Source organism: Hippopotamus amphibius, chromosome 10 (genome assembly GCF_030028045.1).
Source record: "Hippopotamus amphibius kiboko isolate mHipAmp2 chromosome 10, mHipAmp2.hap2, whole genome shotgun sequence".
NCBI classification, from domain to species: Eukaryota; Metazoa; Chordata; class Mammalia; order Artiodactyla; family Hippopotamidae; genus Hippopotamus; species Hippopotamus amphibius.
Window position 1 is genome coordinate 80,925,551 of NC_080195.1, and position 22,732 is coordinate 80,948,282.

The following is a 22,732-nucleotide window of genomic DNA, read 5'->3' on the forward strand; positions in this document are numbered from 1 at the left end:
CACCAAGAGTGAACCATAATGTAAACTATGGACTTTGGGTGATTATGATATATCAATATAAGTTCAATTGTAACAATTGTATCACTCTGATGGGTAGATGATAATGGAAGAGGCTATGCGTGTGTGGGGGTAGGGGGAATAAGGGAAATCTGTACCTTCTCCTCAATTTTGCTGTGAATACTGAACTGCTCTAAAAATAAATTAATTTTAAAAAGATCTGTTTGATATATATTTTTATGTGCCTCATTTTTAAATAACTTTCCTCTATATACTTTATCAACTAAGTATGAAAGAGAGAATTCTTATTAAATCCTTGATTATTTTTCTAGCAGTAAACATCATATTTCAGATAACCTGCAACTCAAGACTTGAGACTAGGAGGCCTACCATATAGTTTTGATAAATGTACAACAAAAGAAAGAACATATTGTAAGGTATTACAGAAGAACAGTTGTGTGTCAGTCTTTCCCCTGCAATTGAAAGGTCACTGACTGGAATGTGTAAGAAGCTTCTCATCTTTGACAGTTTATATTGAAGACTCACTGACAGTACAATACTATCATGCTGCTGGGCATCATATTAGGTGTCAACATTTCAGTAAAAATCCAAGATTCTTTGTAGTATGATTTTGAAGCCAGAGGTACAATTAGTTTCCTTAAGTCTTTCTGTTGACCTTAAAAATCTCTCCTGTTACTCTTCTAAATGTAGTAAAACCTAATACAGACTTTTTTAATATTAGTATTAAATTGTACACCAGGCTATGTTTTAATTAAACTTAGGAGACAAAAATGCCAATAGTGAAGAAATTTTTTATATATGTCTACCTATCTATATTTATTTTACTTGTTAATTATTAAAATTGATGTGGATAAGCCTTATAATTAGATTTTGATCAGTAATAGCAAAATATGTTAATCATATACATCTGATCAATCATATCAAATACACTGACATCCAATGATGATTTTCTTACCAATATAAATATTTTAAAACAACCCCATTTAACAGATTTAGGTAAGATGGCAAAATGCTTAGAGGACTATAGGAGATTCCAGAGATTGGGTAAGAAATTTTGCTATATATATAAGGACAAATCTGACTATGTATTTTTTAATGTGTTAAGAACACTTAACATGAGATCTACCCTCTTAACAAATTTTTAATGGACAATACATTATTGTTAACTAAAAGTAATATGTTGTACACCAGATCTCTATAACTTATTCAAATTGCATAACTGAAACTTTATACCCTTTGAACTCCCCATTTGCCCCTTCCCCCAGCCCCTAGTTACCATTCTACTCTCTACTTCTATGAGTTTGACTTCTTTGGATACCTTATATAAGTGGAATCATAAAATATTTGTCCTTCTGCAACTGGCATATTTCACTTAGAATAATGTCCTCCAGGTTCATTCGTGCACATATTTCTTTTTATTGTAAGTCATATCATTTCTATTATTTTTTACTTTTTAAATATAAAAGTGGGGCTTCCCTGGTGGTGTAGTGGTTAAGAATCCACCTGACAATGCAGGGGACATGGGTTCTATCCCTGCACTGGGTAGATCCCACATGTGGCAGAGTAACTAAGACTGTGCCACAGCTACTGAGCCCATAAGCTGCAACTTCTGAGGCCCACGTGCCAAAAACTCGTGCTCCTCAACAAGAGAAGCCACTGCAATGAGAAGCCTGCTCACCACAATGAAGAGTAGCCCTGCTCACTGCAGCTAGAGAAAGCTTGTGTGCGGCAATGAAGACCCATTGCAGCCAAAACTAAAAAATAAATAATAAAATAAACCTTTAAAAAAATAAATAAATGTAAAAGTGATTTATTTGTAAGGTCAAAAGCAGCTAACAAAAAAGCAAACAAACAAGCAGTATTTAAAGCTGTTTTAAGTAAAAACCTAACATAGTGCCTAATGATCTGTCTCCCACCCTCTAGCTAGAGGCCGCCACATTGCAGAGTTAATGTGTATCTTTCTAGACACCTATACACATAAACTTCTATAATTTCATTACTCTGTAAGTACTATTTCATTTAATAATTTTCACTACGTTGCAACAAATATTGCATCACATTTTTAGAACAATATTTGTGCTTATTTGTATACATGTTTATGTTTAAATGCATACCTTATTTGTATTGTAATGATTTTTTCAGGGAAGTTTTTTTCAATGTTTCACAATGACTTTTTTTCCTTAGGAAGAGTAAATATTGGATATCATTGAAAGCCTTTCAACATTAGAAAGACCTGTTTTAATATTTCAAGCTATTAATGGAATGAATTATATGAATAAAATTTTTAATATTAAAATATTATTTAATTCCTGCAATAAACTATAATTGGTCAAATTGTATTACCCTTTTAATATCCTGCTACATTTTGTTAGAATATATTGAAGTTTTTGCTTCAATATTCAAAATGAGATTTTTGTGTCATTTGCTTTTGTGTACTTTATCAGATGTTGGTATCTATGTTATTCTGTCTTTATATAAATGCTTGAGGAGTGTATGTTCTGTATCAGTTTAAACAGCTCTGTCAAAGACTGCATCTTGTGTTTGATAGGATGCATACATGAAATTTTCTGGCCTGCTGATTTTTGAAAGAGGCGACATTTCTATAGTTTTTGTTGTCTTAGTAATTGAATAGTATGAGTTTCCCAGCTTCCTCTGGGTCAATGTTTTCATAAAGTATGCATTTCATTAAAATATCTAAATTTACAAACTTATTATATATGCTTTTTTCTCTTTCGTACTTAAAACTTTGTGTATTATAACATGTTCTCCCTTTTTTAATTCAGTTAGTTCTTGATTATATATTTAAAGTTTGTTTTTAAAGAGCTAAATTTTGATATTATTAATTCTCTTAATTTATAAATAATTTAAATATATATATTTATAATTTATCTCTGGATTATTTTGGGTTTTTTTATTCTTTTCAGAATTTTTAACTGCCTAATTTATCAATTTTGCCTTTTTAAAAAAATTACATTTGTTCTCTGAATTTTCCTCTCATTACATATGTAGACATAATATGTAGGATACACATACAATATTTCATTGTCATTATTTCTTTTCCCCACTTATAATACAATTTTCTCTTCTTTTCTTCCCCTTCTCCTTCTTCTCCTTCTCTGATCCTCTCCCTCCCCCTCCCAATTCTCTCCCTCATATCCTCCTTTCTTTTCCTGCTCCTTGTCTTCTCCTGTCTCCTTCTGCTTCTCCTTCTTTCTCTTGGCCCTCAGATGCAGGACGTGAGTTAATTCTTCCTCACTGCTCAGAGTTTATTATTATCATCAGTCTCGTTAATTCCTCTGTTTCTTTTTTCCATTTTTTGTTGTTGTATTTATGTACCATTTATTTATTCCTTTTTTTTTTTTGATTCCTGTTTTTATTCCTCACTATAGGCAACCTTTCTTAATGCTTTTGATAAATATCTTAAATTAATAGTTATCATTGCCAAAAAAGCAGCTCTAGTTTAACATTCCCCACTCTTCAGCACCAAAACCTAGACTGCTTCTAATTCCCTGCAACCACAACTGATACTGAGATAGCAATCTTTGTACATGTTCCTTTGCTAGAGCTAACAACACTTTGTACTTGGAATGATGATTTGCTGATGAGCTGAAGTAGTACAGTTGAGCTCCTACAGAAAGATAAATAGTTGTGTATTCTTTAACAATTGAATTTACAAACATTTCAAATATACACTGTTATTTACTTCACTATCAATCATTATCAAGCTTTTAATATGACAATGCACATTGTGAATCTTCAAGAAATAGTGTAATATACTATTGCAAATCTATCTGAGCTTATAACTCTTATCTAGGAAGTGTCATGTGAGACAAAAATTGCATGAAAAAAACTTAATTTTTTTTTTTTTGTCAATTCTAACTTTGCATTTTTAGTAACCTTTACTTTTCTTCTTCTTTGGGTAAAGGCTAGATTACTTTGATTTTTCTGAACTAATTAGTGAATCAATTCTATGTATATACATATATATATATACATATATATGTATACATATATTCTCATGACTAATATATCACTTCCCCTTCTAATCCATAGGTAACCACTATTGCTAGCATATTTTTATACTCTTACTAGAAACATAATATTATATTTACACACTATATATGGCATTTTGCTAGTTTGTTTCCATTTTATTCTAATGTAATTATGCCCTATTATTGTGACACTTGCTTCTTTACTCATTATCTTTGAATAGTTATTCGTAAAGAACACATGATTCTACATCATTATTGTAACTACTGTACCATATCACATTGTATGAATATACCACAAATGATGTATCTATTTTCCTACTTTTAGACATTCAAATTATTGTTTTGAATTTTCTGATATTGCATACAATGGAGAGACAAACATTGTATATGCATATATATGTATTCTCATTCCCATAAATAGATAGGTATTGATATAGATTAATATGGGGAAATTCCCATCTATAACCATGATTTGAGTATTCTTTGGTTTTAATGTTCATTAATTTATAGTAACATTAAAAGAGTAAATATATTAATGCTAGAAAATAAAAATTTTCTATTTAGGAAAAAATAAATGCAAATATAGTCATATAACTTCAGAAAACATTTCTTTTTTTTTAACTGTAAACACAAAAGGTCAATATCAGTTCTTGCTTTTGTAAAATATATCACTTAACTCTATTCACTAATAGGAGCCTACAAGCCACGATACTCTAGTTGAAATGGACACTCCTATTGCTTGTGTCTTGATTTTTAAAATATCATTCTCCAATTTAAAAAAATGCAAGGCTCCTCAGAAAGATGTTTGATTCTAGGTCTTAGGCAGTAGAAGAATAAGATAGGTTTGGAGCACCTTGTGCCAAAAACAAAGAAGTGTTCAAAGATGAATGGAAGTGAAACAAATGGACATAGGCTCCTAGTCACAAATTCAAGACAATTTGAACATGAAAAGCAATGACTTTCATGATTTTAAAGATTGAATAAATAAAAATCTATGAGTCCATTGCGCTAATCAAGTAAGAGTTTACAACTTTATATGTTCCCATTTTAGATGATTATATAAAAACTCTTTCATCTGAAAATGGGTCCAATTTTCTGGTCCAATGGGGACTTTCCAGAATGATTATAACACCACTCAGTAATATAGAAGTAACATTCCAAATATGCACAATGTTATGAAACAACAGGAATATGCATATCCTGTTACTGCAGCTGTGTCTACAATTTGTTATCCAATGCCAACAGAAAAGTCTCAATAATCTTTAGAATTATGTAAATGTATATTTTTCATACTTACTCTTCGTGTGCTATCAGGCAAGACAGTTACTTAAGAAACATGGGAAATGCAGAAATGACTGTAGTAAATATGGTGCTCTTTTTCACCATTAAAGTTGTATATTTCCTAACATTACAGAAACAGTTTTTACTTTTTTTGGTACTAGAAAATGCAGGTAATGCTTTCAAAAAAGTAAATGTACAGTTATTTGAAAAACAATAAATGAAGCTAATGCATGGCCTTCCATAAAAAAATTGAAGATAATTATAAGAGAAGAAGCATTAAGCATACACTCTTCCATTTTATGAAAAAAATTTTCATCATCCCAGTTGATGAGGAAAAGCTCTATTTCGTAGAGGAATTCTAAATAATGAATGTAGAAGGTGGTAAAAATTAACAGATAGTTTCTTTGTAATACTCTATAGGGATATAGGAAAGCCAATGGGTCCTAAAAATTATGTATAATATGGTGGGAATTAGGCTATTCCCATAATGTCACTTTATCACCTTATAGATGAGTTGCAAATTGCATGCAAGATCAAACTTAGCATTAGTAATTGTTAGTGAATCACACTTATATGCCCTCTAACATGATTCAATATAAAATACATAGCAGCATTTAATAATACTGAAAAAATATTTTACCTAAATTAATTGTATTTAAACATAAATTTCAGTCTACAGAAAATTTAGAAGATGGAACATTTTATAAGAGATTATGTCTGGTTTCATTAAAAAGTTAATGTTATATTAAAAAGTGGGGAGGGAGCCATACTTCCAGATCAACAAGAATTATGAAGACGTATCTAAAGCAAAGTGGGAAGCTTGATTGGATGTTTGATTTAAAACAGATAAGATACATTTTGACAATAATTTGAGGAATTTGAGTATGGTTAAGTAGTGGGCATTTACTTAGGCTTAATAAAACTATTACATTTATGTAAGAGAAATTCCTTGGGTTCATGATGTGCATGCTTAAGTATTTAGGAGTAAAGGGTCATTTTGCCTGTAAATATTTTCCATAAATATATCTGCATGCAAACACAAACAACCACACATGCAAATACATGTTAAATCACATGTACAGGTCTTCTGTGTGTATATATGTGTGTGTATATATATATGTGTATATGTATATTTATGTTTATGTGCATATTATATATGCATATATATATATACCACATAAACAAGGATGACAAATATTAATAATTGTTGAATCTAGGTAATCTAGGTGATTAGAATGTGGATAGCCATCCTTTCTACATTGAGTGCATGAATATTTTCAATTTAAACATTGAAAAAATTATTTAATTTCAGCTAATATCATGTTTTGATCTTTTGTGGGAAACTTATCTTTGTTAGCATTATAGTTATTAGGTTTCTTACATGTTGGGAATTTGGTTTTGCAGCCACTTTTTGAGAAGGTGGGAAAAATTTTTTGTTTTTGTTTTTGTTATTTTGTTGTTCTATATTTATTTATTTTTCACATTTTCACAGTTTTGTGTTGGCACTGCCTGGTCCTAAGCAGAGCCAGGTATTATAATCACAGGCTGTTGCTCCTGCTTTGTAGCGGTATTCAGGCTAGAAATTCATCCATGGGCCCAGTGGGAAAACTGGATCAGCTTCTGCTTGCACAGCTTCTTGACTTCCACCATTCAGAGGCTTGTATCTTACTCTAAAGCTATCACATCAGGCCTAGGGTGAGCAGCTTTTATTTTTTAGCAGGCTTTTAAGATAGAAGAACCTCATATCAGCTGCTGGTTTTAAACTCTGGAACTGGCTCCAGGCTCTCGTCTCACATTAAGTAGTTCAGGCTGATAATCTGAGTATTTTTTTGAGTATTTTTTGCCATCCTGCTGCTGCCTTTATTAGCACCTAGAGCTCAACAGACCCACAGGTTTCTACTTACAGCTTTGAATTTTGTTCCTTTTTAGGCAATAAAAATACATATATAGTTTTAGTCTTGAAATGTCCTTTTTTTCTTTATTTATATATTTATCTATCATTGCTCTGTGTGCTTGCTATTCATTGGTCAACAAATAATTTGTATATCACTTTTTGGGCATCTAGGTTTCCATTATTTTCATAATTTGGAAGACATACTTAATCACGTCATAAGACAATCTGCTTATATTTTCTTCCAGTGCTTTAATGATTTGCTTTTTAAAATTTCAGCTCCTGTTCTTTCACTTTAGAGTTAAATAGAAAGAAAAGAACATCACACCAATCCAAACCATGAAAAAATCCATGAAATCTATAAAATATAGTGTTTCTGAGCCCATTTTCATGCTGAATTCTCAAGGCAATCAGGTGAACTAAATTTGAAAGGGTGACATGCCCCTCCAAGAAAAGACAAGACACAAAATGTTTCCCTGTTTTCAGAGTGTAGGAGAAAGCTTTCTGCCATATAAGCAGATAAGAACTATGGAAATGTTCATGGACAGATGGCAAATTTTAGTGGCGATAAGAAAACTATGAAAAAGTGAAAAGAGCAGATGCTAGAAATTAAAAAATAATATTGATAATGAAGAATATTATTGATAAGCTTAACAAAGACCTGAGGAAAGAATTCATGAAAGTAATGACAAGTCAATAGAAATTATCCAAACTGATGTATCCAAACTGATGAGGGAGGGGAAAAAATGAAAAAAAAAAAAGAATATCAGAATTCTTTTGGACAGTATTAAGCAGTCTAACAGTGTTTGGATTCTCACATTGAAAAGAAAGAGGGAAACTGAAGGAAACCTAGAAGTATTTCCTTTTGCTCCACTGAGTTGAGGTGTTACTTTACCATACACAAAATTCTCACATGTATTTACATCTTTTTCTGAGCTTTTTTTTTTTTTTCCATTTTAGCTCTCTATTTCACATTTAGTAGGGCACTCCATCAATTAATGAGAATTTCTAATATTTTTAAAATCTGATTTGACCACTCCTCAATTATTTCTCTTCTTTTGCATTGCTTTTCTTCAATTTTGTTTTAAAATTATTTTCCTTGTAACATATACAATTAACATATCTAGCATTAACAAAATATGTTAACATTGGTGTATTCACTGGAATCACTTTATTTTTGTAAATTAGAGAAGCTGGACATTATTTATTTATTTATTTATTTATTTATTTATTATTTTTTAATTTATTGACATATTTAACAGAGATATTTCCTGTTCCACAAATGATATATCTTCTCCTTTTTAGAGAATATTTTAGCGTATTTGGTAATATGTCAAAGTTTTTCTCATAAGGGTTTTGCACATTTTTTGTTGATGGAGCATATTTTCACAAATATCTAGTGATCCTCAGCTGCATGTTCATTTTAAGATAAGGATTCTGAAGTGCTGGTCCACTGAATGGTAATTGGGTGAGGGCCACAAATATGGTTGGGAATCCTCAAAAGCATGTCTTTCATTTGGACATAGACAGAAATATTTTAATATCCTTCTAAGCATGTATAAGTTAGACTGCCAATATTCTGATTGTTGAATAAGAGAAAAAAGTTTTACTATGTCTAATGGGTGATTTCTAGGTTTTCACTTGAAGCTGTCTTTGCTCTTTCATCCCACCCCTCAGTTCTTCATTCTAAGTCCAGAGATATTTCTCCACTCAAAAGTAGGAAGTGATCTGGGGCCTAAGTGCTTGCTACAAGTGTGTTTAAACAGCCCTTCTCTAGTCAGCCCTAGCCCATACTCAATCTCAGGAAATGCTGATGTTGCCAATATTTAGGACTTTGCAGGTCTGTGCAATATGAATGCAATTTCCCTTTAGATTATTTCCATGTTTATGTTTTAGTGTTCTCTGTTCTGATAAATCATTCACGAAGCTTCAGCTTTATCTCTTCTCCTTTACTTCACATATTATTTATTACTTTTTACTCTCTACTCATGTTTTAATAAGATTTCAGGAGGAAATAAAATTAAATGTTCTTAAATACATCAGATTTAACTGTTTAAAATCATCATGCTAATTTGGAGCCAGAAAAATTGTTACATTTGGCATTGTTTTTAAAAATGCAAGAAATGAATAGTGTTAGAGTATAAAAAGATGAATGTGAATGTTAGGTGATAGCACAGATATTTGTCAAGGAAACATATTTAAGGGAATTTATTAAATATATTAAAGTGAATTTTGGGGGGATGGGGAAGGAAATATCTGTCTGAATAAAGAGGAAAATATTACATCAAAAAATTGATAATGTTGGTATGTCAAGAAGAAAGAAACAAAATAAAAATTAATTGATATGTCTTTCTCATTTTCTGTGCACATGGTTTGCCAGTTACTGAAACACATATGTAAACATTGAATTGGGCAATAGTTCATTTTAAATAAAATTGCAGATCTATATGTATCATTGTATATTAAAATTACAGTATTACTCTTTAAGTTATACTCTGGATTTCTGTCTTTACCTCTTTTACCAGGGCCTTAGCAGTTGTTCAAAATATCATTTTTGTTTCTCTATTCCTTTTCTCTCATTCCTTATCAATGTTGGTGATGAAATAGTGCTATGCATAACTATTAAATTATATCCTGTAAATGAATGTGTTATCTGGATGCTAAAGTGAGTTTTTATGAAAATATTTCCCTCAGTTCTTATTTTTCCATGACAGTGCTATACTTCTTTAAATCCTATATCAATTAGGGTCTGTACTCTAGCGTTATAAAAACAATTTATAAATATCTGAGATAATGCCATTAAACTGCTCAGTGAGGGCTTTTTGTATAACAGATTCTGCAGATGGTATTCTGATTCAATTATATTTTGAGATATTCATATCCAACTGTTGATTTGTTTCATATATTCTATAATATGATATAATCAGTTTTCCCATTATTGTTTTATATTTCCGTGCTAATTTCAAAATTCTTTTATTTTCCATAAAGATCTTTTTGCTTTACTTGTTATTCTAAGCTTTATTTAGCCATATCAAATTAGAATTAAGACTTAAGAAGTAACAGATATTTTCCCCCATTATATTACTTTGAATCACTAATAAGCAAAAGATGACAATCATGGATTCTCAAATGTTTGTTGGTTATGGATATTTTTGACATTGTAGGAAAAAGAAATTGTTAGGTTTTATTCTCAAAGCATGTTCATGCTCTTAGGATCATTAGCCAGTGCAATATTGGAAAGAACCTCAGAAAAAGTGTCCTAAATAATTGGACAAAATTGGTTGTTCCTCTGCAAAATAAATTATTAATATCAGAGTTTAACTTAGAGAAATTTACAAATGGCTGTATTTGGTAGATATCTTGCAAGTGTTTTGGAAAAATTATAACTTAGTACTAGGTGGCACCAATTTATATGACAAAACTTGATTAATGATTGAGTGTCATAGCAAGAGTTGTGCTAGTTAGAAACTTGTGACATAATGATTGCAATATTTTATCATTGATGCTTTTTTTTTTTTAAGAATAGCTTTAGATTTATTTTTTAAAAATTGGAAAGATAGTACAGAGGGTTCCAGTATATAACACATCTGGTTTCCCCTATTATTAATTAATTACATTATTACATTACATAATTAATATCTTACATTAGTACAGTACATTGTCACACCTTATGAACCAATATTAATACATTATTATTAACTAAAGTTCATACTTTATTCAGATTTCCTTAGTTTTTTCCTAATATCTTTTTTCTATTCCAGGATCCCATGCAGAATACCATATTACATTTAGTCATCATATCTTCTTATGTTGCAAAAGTTTCTCAGATGTTCCTTATTTTTGATGGTTTTAAGAAGTCCTGATCAGGTGTTTTGTAGAATTTCTCTCAAGTAGGATTTTCTGATGTTTTCCTCATTATTACATTGGGGTTGTGGGTTTTGGGAGGAAGACCACAGAGATAATATGCCAATCTTAACAAATTGTATCCAGATTATATGCTACCAATGTGACACATCACTCAATATTAACCTTGATTACTGAGCTGAGGTAGTGTACATAATTCAGTTTTAAATTGAATTTTATTTATGTATTGAAACTGTATGTACTGAATGACATATATCATATAAAATAGCTTGACAGAATGTTCAGGTAACTTTTATTTTTTTAAATCACTATATTTCTTTGAAAAGTATTCACTCAACCATTTCTTTAACTGAAACTAGAACTATTAACTATTGTGTCACACCTGATCTTACATTAACTTATATTAAGCTGGTGTGTAACAGTCTCTAATTTACTCCTCTGAGATAACAGTGAAAGACACATCTCTTTTTGAAGGTGGCATAAAAACACACTATTACTATTGACTATGATATTTTTAGTGAGAACATCTTAACCTTTTTATAGCATTTTCACATGTACTGTCTCTCTTGAGTTACATAACAACCCCATAAAGTAATCAGCAGATATTATTTCTTTAGTCACAGTAATTACCTTTTGTAGTTTGCTTTCAATACAGCAAGTTTTTGGATATTGTATGTGTCTTCATTGTTTTGTGAATGCAAAGATATATTAACAGTTAAGGAAAAGTACAGCCCTTCTTTCCCTAAAAAATTTACATTTGTACTTACTGTGTATGTGCTTACATATACATTTGTAATAAGAATTTATACAGTGATTTCCATTATAAAAGAAATATTGGGTTTTCCTATTTGTTAGCAGTTAGCACAATTTCACATTTCACTAAAATTAAGTTTCAAGCCCTTGGGATTGACATATACACACTACTATATATAAAATAGGTAACTAATAAGGACCTACTGTACAGCACAGGGAACTCTACTCAATACTCTGTAATCACCTAGATGGGAAAAGAATCTAAAAAAGAGTGGATATATGTACATGTATAACAGATTCACTTTACTGTACACCTAAAACTAACACAACATTGTAAATCAACTATACTCCAATAAAATTTTTTTAAAAATTGGTTTGTCTGAACCTCATGGCCATTCAAAACTGATTAAATCCTTCCAGACTTTTTCTATATGTATATTTACCTTGTAAAAATGTGAAATACATACACTGCTTTATAACCTCTAGGTGTACAATAAATAATGTGCCATATTATACAGAAATAAAATAGTGTACAATATTGTAAAAAAAAGTTTCAAGCCCTGTGTGCCAATAAAGCAAGTAATTTCACAGGTAAAATTAGGCTGGTAATATATCAGCTGAAATAGATAAAATATTACTTTAGATATCATTCTGAAATTTTGATTGTTAGATTCTGAAATGTATTTAATACTATCCTATAGCTAAATTCCTCTTTGTGGAAATAGAATGATTTTTAAGAAGTTAGCTATTATTTTTCTTTTGTTGAAGTGGGGTTTGTTGCCTCTGTGATTTGGATGTTTCATCTAAATTTTGACTGCTATTGAAAAGCTAAGGCTAATATTTGCTAACTAAAGAATTTATCAAAGCAATTTTATGTGGAAAAGAACAGACTTTGTCTAAGGACAATTTATATTAATGTTTTAATTGTAAATGTTTATGATGCTAATAAAAATAATCACTAGGTATTATGATGGACTAGATGAGTGAAGAAAACTTCTTGAGTGCAAAGTATCTAAATATGCTGATAAAAATATTTTTAAAAAGCTTTTCAAAAATAACTGATTAACTAGCATAAACAAAAGGGAACATGCTGTGGCCATAAACTAAGGAAAAATACATTATCACAAGGCCAAGAAATTTCTGAAGCTAGTTCTAACCATAAATTGATGCTTGTTTAATGGAAACTGATAATATACCTAAACCTTTGAGATGGCAAGAAATATTCCAATGGAAAGATATCATTACACAATAGATTTGAAGTTGTTTCTCCATTTAGAATAGGTCTACCCCTAAGGAACAAATGTATGATAAGATAAGAATAATATTATCTGTATTGTTTCATGTAGAGAACTTTGCTTTTCAGTTACCCATTATTTCTGATAAAGATACTAAGACTGACTTTCATGTTTTAGACCTAAAGCTGTATTTATGTACAAAAGAAAAGGAAAATGTTTTTTATCTTTTTTTAAGCTCTTATTGGAATATAATTGCTTTACACTGTTATGCCAGTTTTTGCTGTACAACAAAGTGAATCAGCTGTATTTATGCATACAGTATATCCCCACATCCCCTCCCTCCCACAACTCCCTTCCACCGTCCCTATCTCACCCCTCTAGGTCATCACCCATCATTGAGTTGATCTCCCTGTGTTATGCAGCAGCTTCCCACTAGCTAGCTATTTTACTTTTGGTAGTTTATATATGTCAATGCCACTTTCTCACTTCATCCCAGCTTCCCCTTCACCCCACATCCTGTGTCCTCAAGTCCATTCTCTACATCTGCATCTGTATTCTTGCCCTGTCATTGGGTTCCTCAGTACCATTTCTTCAGATTCCATATATATGAGTTAGCATACTGTATTTATTTTTCTCTTTCTGGCTTACTTCACGCTGTATGACAGACTCTAGGTCCATCCATACATCCATACAAATAACTCAATTTCATTCCTTTTTACAGCTGAGTAATATTTCATTGTATATATGTGCCACATCTTCTTTATCCATTCATCTGTTGATGGGCATTTAGGTTGCTTCCATGTTGTTATCTTTATATCCAGTGTACTGTTTGGAAAAGCGTAAGCATAAAACTATTCTTTTCAGGATGATCTTTATTATTATAAGAGTAAATTTGGCACTAACCAAGCTATTATATTTTTAAAAGAAATTTTTTTTATCCTTAAAATATAAAGTATGCCATTATGACTTTTCCCTACCTTCATTTTTATTCTTTTCATCTTAAGTTTTTGATAATTCAAACAACTTAGATTTGCTTGCTATTAAGAGCTGTTGGTATATGTGATGACTTTGACTTATTAATATTTTTCAGAATAAAAAGTATTAGTTCCTGTACATTGTTGTCATGCTGTTAATTTTCCAAGGCCATTGAATAGACTTAATTGTTTGTTTTTATATTCATATCTGATTACTTTATGGTTTATCTCCTCTTCCTTTTGTAATAATTCCTCTAGGAACAGACCAAAAGGTTGTATTAAAAAGTTACCTGAATTCACATGCTTTTCAGATGCCATATTATAATTATTTTTTACATTATATATTTTATTTACAGAAATATAATGTAACTGACAGTTTGTATCCTTTACCAACAACTCCCTATTTCTCCCACCCCCTAGTTCCTGGGAACCACTTTTCTACTGTTTCTACGGGTTCAATTTTTTTCTTTTTTTAATTTCACAGTATATACATATATCAAATCATCATATTATACACTTTAAATGTCTTACAATGTTGTCAATTAGCCCTCAATAAAGCTGGAAAAAATAACACATATGAAACATGTATAAGGTACAAACTGCTGTTTTCTATTTTCTCTTTAATTTTATAAAGTAAGAAATTAAATTATTACTGAATGAATATTTATTTGACCTTTGCCTCCACAACATCCACTGTCCTATCAAAAGCTTTTGATTTATTTATTTTCTTCAGTAGCTCTGTTTAAGTTCAGGGTTAGAACATTGTAATTTAGACATGACTTATGGTCCCGATCTACTCTTTATGGATGGGTCTATGATGCTACAGAGTCCATTTCTTTCACTGTAAGTCCAGATGGTTTTGTCCAAAAGGAGTGATCTCATCTGTGAGTGAAGTCAAAAGAACTAGAAAGAGGAAGAGAATCTGATACATTTACTTTTGATTTAGAGGAGAGGTAACTGACTCCATTGTGATTAAATAAACATTTTTTCCCCCAATTTAAGCTGAATTTAAGCTGATCCTAAAATATGTGTTATATCTAAGTCATTTATGGTAGTAAAAAACATAATATCATTGGGCTTGCTAAAATTTGAATTTACATTTTAGTTTAAATAATATGAATAGAGTTTTTTCAAATACAAATAACATGAAATCAAAGACAGATTTCCTACAGCATCTTTTAAAAAAGAAATATATTACCTATGAAACTATTTTATGGATGTTAAGCCAACACCTTACTTATGAAAAGAGAAACATTCAAAGGATTTGAACTGGCTGTTTACAATTGAAATGTATTTTTTTATATGTCCTTTAAAATATTTTAATATGTTGTTAATATTAAATATATAGTATTTAAAATGGGTTTCAAAAGAAAATTATTGAAAAAAATCTATCCTTTAAATTTTTATACTGACATTTAATGTTAATAAATTTTACTTATATAATATTTTTAATAATTTTGTTTTTTATGTAGATCTTGCTGATGTAATGCTAGAATTTTTCAAAAATACATTTGATGGCATATTTGTTGACCTTGTTTTTAAAACATACATGAATATTATTCTAAGACAAAGTATTTTGAATCTGTAATCAGTCTGTAAAAAATTCAGACATGTTCAAAAACTTGATATTGCTTTTGGGGCTTAAGTTATACCATTCTTTGAAATCACCAACTATAACTCATAAACTTTCAAATGTCATTTGAAAATATTTTTATGATTTTCATATGATAGAACATCAACTTTACTATCTCAACTAGTCTCATCAACTCAAAGAATACACATTTCTAACATTTTGTGATGTAAAGTAGTTTAAAAAGGACTGGCATAGAGGCATTCAGAAGTGAATCATTTAGATCAGCAAAAGTGGAAAATATTTTGTGCAAAGTCCCAGAGAGTAATATTTTAGCATTTCTGGGTCATTTGGATTCTGAGGGAACTACCCAAGTGTGATTGTAGTCATAGATTTTATACACAAACACACTACACATGGACAGAGAAATATTTTGTATTAACACAACTAGTTGCATGAATAGGTGTAGGCCAATTTTGACTCATAGGCCCTAGTTTATGAACCAGAAAATTAGACCAATCCAAAATAAAGCTGGCAATCTTCATGAAAGTCCATATTCTAAAAAGCATTTTAAAGAATACTACAAAAAGTAGAAATATTATACGTATTTCAACTAGTTATTAACCATTTCCTCTTTCCTAAACATTTAATGCTTTTTTAACTTCTTAAAAAAGATATTCCAGGGACTTCCCTGGTGGCCCAGTGGTTAAGAATCCACCTGCCAATGCAGGGGACATGGATTCAATCCCTGGTCCGAGAAGATCCCACATGCTCTGGAGCAACTAAGCCCATGTGCCACAACTACTGAGCCTGTGCTCTAGACCCTGCGAGCCACAACTACTGAAGCCCAGGCGCCTAGAGCCTATGCTCCACAACAAGAGAAGCCACCACAATGAGAAGCCCATGAGCTGCAATGAAGAGCAGCCCCTGTTTGCTGCAACTAGAGAAAGCCTGTGGACAGCAACAAAGACCCAATGCAGCCAATAAATAAGTAAATTAATTAAAAAAAAAAAGATCTTCCATTTGTGTCCAAAGTACCTAAATGCCTCCATTTTCTTTTTCCTCAAAATATATCTAGAGATACCGCCAATACTCACTATTATATTTAATTTACTTTTTCTTCTCATTTACACTTTTAATTATTTATTTTTCTTGAGGGATGGAAAATGTTTTAACACTTCATTAAAAAAATGAAGAGAAAAAACTAAATGATGGAAGTCATAGAGATGACTCTATAATATTTTATTTTTTTCTTATTTCATGTCTCTTTACCTCTTTTTATATTTATGCTTGCCTAGTGTTTCCAATAAAGCATCAAAGAAAGGACCTTGAACCACAGACCAAGGTACTAAAAGGATAGATTCAAAGACAATACCCTTTATACTCCAAGTGGAGTTGACACAGAGATCTGTTGGTCAGACCCAGATGAAATTGTACACATATGTGTGTCAAAGTACCATGGCAAGTAAGAAGAAGAACTAACATAAAGCATTTCTGGCATTTTTGTCTTCTAATAATATATGGAAATGATTCCTTAAAATATTGAAATTATGCAGTATTCTAGAAACAAAGCAATTGTCCTAATTTTTTTCTGGGTTAATATTGTTCTGCAACATTGAGTGTGCAGAATAGAACTTCTTTAGTTGTGCATGGTGGAAAAACTGTATTTGCTCATAAGTACCTTTCTACTTTCTTGAGAAAGGTGATTTCATTTGAGAAGTAATTTAATTTTTGTGCCATTTAATAATTTTTGTGTTGTTATGCTATGTTAGTCAATTAGTAAGCATGAAGTAAAGAAAAAATAAAATCTATTTTCTACATATGTAATAAGTTTTCAAGGATTTTTCATCAGAAAAAGTTGTGGAGGAAAGAATAATTGAGACAGTTCCACAGGCTCTAATATGCTTGGACACACAAATGTCAACATGCTGTATCTCTGGGATATATTAATACAGCATTACAGTTTAATACTAAAGAGAGCCAAGGAAAAGTCTTTAGAGAATTAGAAAATTTCTAGCTAGGTTAAAAAAAAGTGGATGTGTTCTAGTCTCCATTCTTTTCAAGTTTTTATTAATATCTTGATTGAATGTTTGAATGAAATAGCTGCATTTATCTTTGTCTCTTGTCATAGAGAAAATAGCAATATAAACATTTTCCTCTGTGTTGTTTAAAGAACTATAGGAGCACTTTATTGATAATTTCTCAACTCCCTGATGATTATTTAATCAAAAGACTTCATGGTGTCACAATAAAATGTCAATCTTTTCCCTTACCCAAAGGAAATTTCTTGGACATGTGATCTTAAATGCTTAAAAATCAACTTTTTACAGATAGTTCAAAGTGAAATTTTAATATAATTGAAAATATTATAATAAGCCAAATAAATACTTGGCCTGAAATAATTTTGTTCATATTTCAAGGAGTTTTCAAATTTTTTTTGAGGAAATCCATAGAGCTGTAAGTTGTATAGGGAGGAGGATACTTTTCAAACAGTGATGTACACACATAAAGTATAAAATCATTACAAGTATATGTCTTTATTGCCTTAATTCATACCATCAAATGTCTTGTTTCTAGGTATGTATGTTAGAGGATATGTAATCAAAATCATCATCTACCCCCTCATACACATACAACATCAGGTGGGAGGATTAGTTGAAAAATAATGTCTTTCAAATTCCCTAGATTAGAGTTTGCTAACTCAAATGGCTTCAAGAGCCACACAGGGAATATAAGTGGGTAAATATAAATGGGTCCAAGATGATAAATAGCAATGAATCTCTTCCAAGTGGGAGAGTATATGCTCCAATTAAATGGAGTTGTTAAATAGATGCTTCCCACTTCAAGTTATAAAAACCTAACTCAAACAACTAATGCAGTTCATTTCACATGACTGGAAGTCCACCTAGAGGGTCATTTGTAGTGTTTGTAATGTTATCATTGTAGTGTTATCAAGGGTCTGTTCCATTTCTTCCATTTTTCCCCCTCATCTCTGTGTTGGCACTGTGGCCTCCTTCATGACAACACCTACCTCCTTTCATATCTATAAGAATAGAGAGAACCCTCTCAACAAGGCTTGGATAAAAGATCATGCCTTCTCTAGCTTGGTTCACTTTAGGCCACATGGCCATTTACTGGCTAAAATAATCCCCTGGGGGAATTTCATTTGTTGATGGGTTTAAGCTGAGTTTTCTGAACCAATAACCTTCAAGAGATGTTTGATTATCCTAATTGGCTAAAGCCAATTAGGACCCACTCTTGGACCTGGATAAATGGTCAGTTTGTTTTGTGGTGCATAAATTGCATAGGCAAAGGTTGACTATCTAATTAAAAATGAAATTCAGTTGGAAATAAACAAATAAAAAATAGATAAATGCTAGTGAGCAATGTAGAGTGCCTCATTACCCTATGACCCAGCAATTTTTCCTTTAAGTGTATACCCCAAAGCATTAAAAACCAGTACTCAAACAAATCTTATACAGAAATACTTATAGCTGCACAATGTAAAATAGCCAAAAGGTGGGGGAAAATATCCAAAAATAAATAGATAAACTAATAGTGGTATATCTACACAATGCAATATTATTTAGCCATAAGAATAATGAAGTATATACATGCTACAAAATGGATAAACTGTGAAAATATTATGCTAAGTAAAAGAAGTCAGACAAAGAAAGTCATGTATTGTATGATTCTACTTATATGAAATACCCAGAGTAGAAAAATCCATAGAAATAGAAAGATTGGTAATTGCCAGTAACTGGGGTGAGCTGGGAATGGATAGTGGCTGCTTAGGATTTTGTTCTGGGGTGATGAGAATGTTGCAAAACTTGATAGAGATATTGGTTGCAGTACATTGTGAAGGTATTAAAATGCTATTGAGTTGTGAGCTTTCAAATGATTAACTTTAGGTTACGTGAAACTTACCTCAATAAAAAGAAATAAATCTATAAAGGACATTTTAAAAAATGCCTACAAAAATGGGGGATATTTGATTTTTTTTTTCAGGCTTCTCGGGATCCTGTATCCAGTGTTGTCAAATCTTTTTTATATTTTGAATAAAGTTGAAATAAAAAAATAAGACCCAAACTTTGGAAAACAGTTTGGCAGTCTCTTCTAATATTAAATGTACTCTATGACACAGCCATTCCACTCTTAGATTTACTCAAGAGAAATGAAAATATGTATTCCTAAAATATCTTGTATAAAATATTTTTGGTAGTATTATTCATAAAAATCAAAAAAAAAAGAAACAATGCAAATATCCAATCTCCTGACAGTAGATATATGAATTGTGTTATATCCATGCAGTCGAGTACTACCCAGCAGTAAACAAACAATGAATATAACAGAATGGATGGATTTTTTATATGTTATTTTGATCTACCATTTGAGATGCTGTTTTGAGTTTGGTACAAAAGAACAAATATCATATGATTCTTTTTTCATGAAGTTCATGCATAAACAAAACTAACATATACTTTTCAAAATCACAACTGTGGATGCCTCTCATGTATGGAAATTTCAAAAGGGGCAAAAGACAACTTTGTGATGTGATGGAGATATTCTAATCTTGGCTTCAGTATGGGTTATGTGGGTACATAATTTGTCAAAAGGCATCACTATGAAAGCTTAAGGTATATGTTTTTCATTTAATTTAAATTATAAAAAGATAAATTAAATTTTTTAAAAGAAAATACTGTCCAGAAACATCTGGAAAAATTGATTCTTGCATTGAGAAAACCTATTTCAGAAAGCCTTAAAGTTCCTCTCAGCTCTTATATTTAACATGTCATATTTAATGTGTCTTATATTTAATGTCTTCTAAATATCTCTTCTTCAAAGGGGTGCAGTAAGAGAATCTTCTTTTTAAATAGAAATATATAGATATATAGGGGTTGGGAGGAATGCCTCAATGAATTCCTATCATCTCCTTCTAGTTTCATTTGATAATTCGTGCTTAGAAAATTACGTCCTTGATAGGTAGTGTGAATTATATTCATGGAATCATATCAATTGTCTCAGTTTAGTTTGAAAGAATGTAAACAGACCGATGTATTAAAATGCCTATTATGATGGGATATTTTTAATCTTAAAAATAAATTACTTCAGGAAAAATATGGTGTATTTTTAACTTTATTCTTTTATTGTTAGGGACATCAAAATTTTAGTGCTTAAAATATTAAATTTTAACTCATATGTTCTTTTACACTTATAATTTTTTTTCAGTTTTAATACATATGTTCAAATAATCTTACATTTTTCCTGTATTTCATTTCTTGTCTTTGAATGTCATTGTCTAATAATCAAGAATCTGTTCTATTCAGGCACTCACAGATTTATACATAAAAACTCACATGAATGCAATTATTTGTTGTTAGTTTTGAAGAACTATTTCATAACATTTCTGTTTGCAAGTAGATACAGCCATATTTTCAGTAAAGTATAACAGAAAAAGGATACTTGAAGAGTTATGCTGTGTTTGTCAGCTTTCCAACAGGAAGAATACATACATTCAAACTGTCAGCAATTTATTGGGTGGGCCAAAAGGTTCGTTAGTTTTTTTTCCATGAGATGGCTCTAGTAGCACCTAGTTGTCTTTTAACTTCATTTGAAACAATTTTGTTAGATTATGTGTGACAGCTGTCATATTAGTGTGCATTTTATGAATTTTTGTGTAACAATTTTAATATTGAAGAAGAAAAAAAAAGCAACATTTTTGGCATATTATGATTCATTATTTCAAGAAAGGAAAAAAACACAACTGAAACTCATGAAAAGATTTGTGCAGTGTATGGAGAAGATACTGTGACTGATAGAACATGTCAAAAGTGGCTTGCAAAGTTTCATACTGGAGATTTCTTCCTGGATGATGCTCCATGGTTAGGTAGATCAGTTGAAGTTGATAGTGATAAAATCAAAACAATAATTAAGAACAATCAATGTTATACTATGTGGGAGATAGCCAACATACTCAAAATATCCAAATCAAGTGTTGAATATCATTTGCACCAGCTTGTTTATGTGAATCACTTTGATGTTCAGATTCCACATAAGTTAAGCAAGAAAAACTTTCTTGACCACATTTATACATGAAATTCTCTACTGAAATGTGATGAAAATGTTCTATGTTTAAAGCAAATTGTGACAGGTGATAGAAAGTGGATATTGTACATCAATGTGGAATGGAAGAGATCATGGGGCAAGCAAAATGAACCACCACCCACCACACCAAAGGCCCGTCTCCATCCAGGGAAGGTGATGTTGTGTATATGGTGGGATTGGAAGGGAGTCCTCTATTATGAGCTCCTTCCAGAAAACCAAACAATTAATTCCAAGTACTGCTCCCAGTTAGACCAACTGAAAGCAGCACTAGACGAAAAGCATCCAGAATTAGTCAATAGAAAACACATAATCTTCCATCAGGATAACACAAGACCACATGTTTCTTTGATGACCAGGCAAAAACTGTTACAGCCTGGCTAGGAAGTTCTGATTCATCTGTTGTATTCACCAGACATTGGACCTTTGGATTTCTATTTATTTCGGTCTTTGCAAAATTCTGTTAATGGAAAAATTTTCAATTCCCTGGAAGACTTGGAACAGTTCTTTGCTCAAAATGATAAAAAGTTTGGGGAAGATGGAATTATGAAGTTGCCTGAAAAATGGCAGGAGGTAGTAGAACAAAAGGGTGGACATGTTATTCAATAAAGTTCTTAGTGAAAATGAAAAATGTGTCTTCTAATTTACTTAAAAAACCAAAGGCACGTTTTGGCTCACCCAATAATAAAGGGCTGTTTTTAACTATTTGGACAAAGTCTAAGAGAGAGTTCAATGCAACAGGAGCTAAGATGATTACTCTGGTCTGGAAAGGGCAAAGAAAACATGACGCTACCAGAATCAGAGAGGGTGCCTGAATGGGAGCTCTGCTGATAGGAGTGGTATGTGGTCAGCCTGAGGCAATTTGCTTGGTAGTGATCCCTGGGCATAAATACCCTCCTTTCTTTTGGTACTTCTAACCTCTGATCTCCTGCAAGTTCCAATGAGACAAACCCAACAGGAAGCCAGAAGGTAAGGAGTCCTTTGATGTTGCCCATGACGTTTAGCCTCTAAGCCACAGAGCAAGGTGGAAAAAGATGGAGAATGCATAAGAT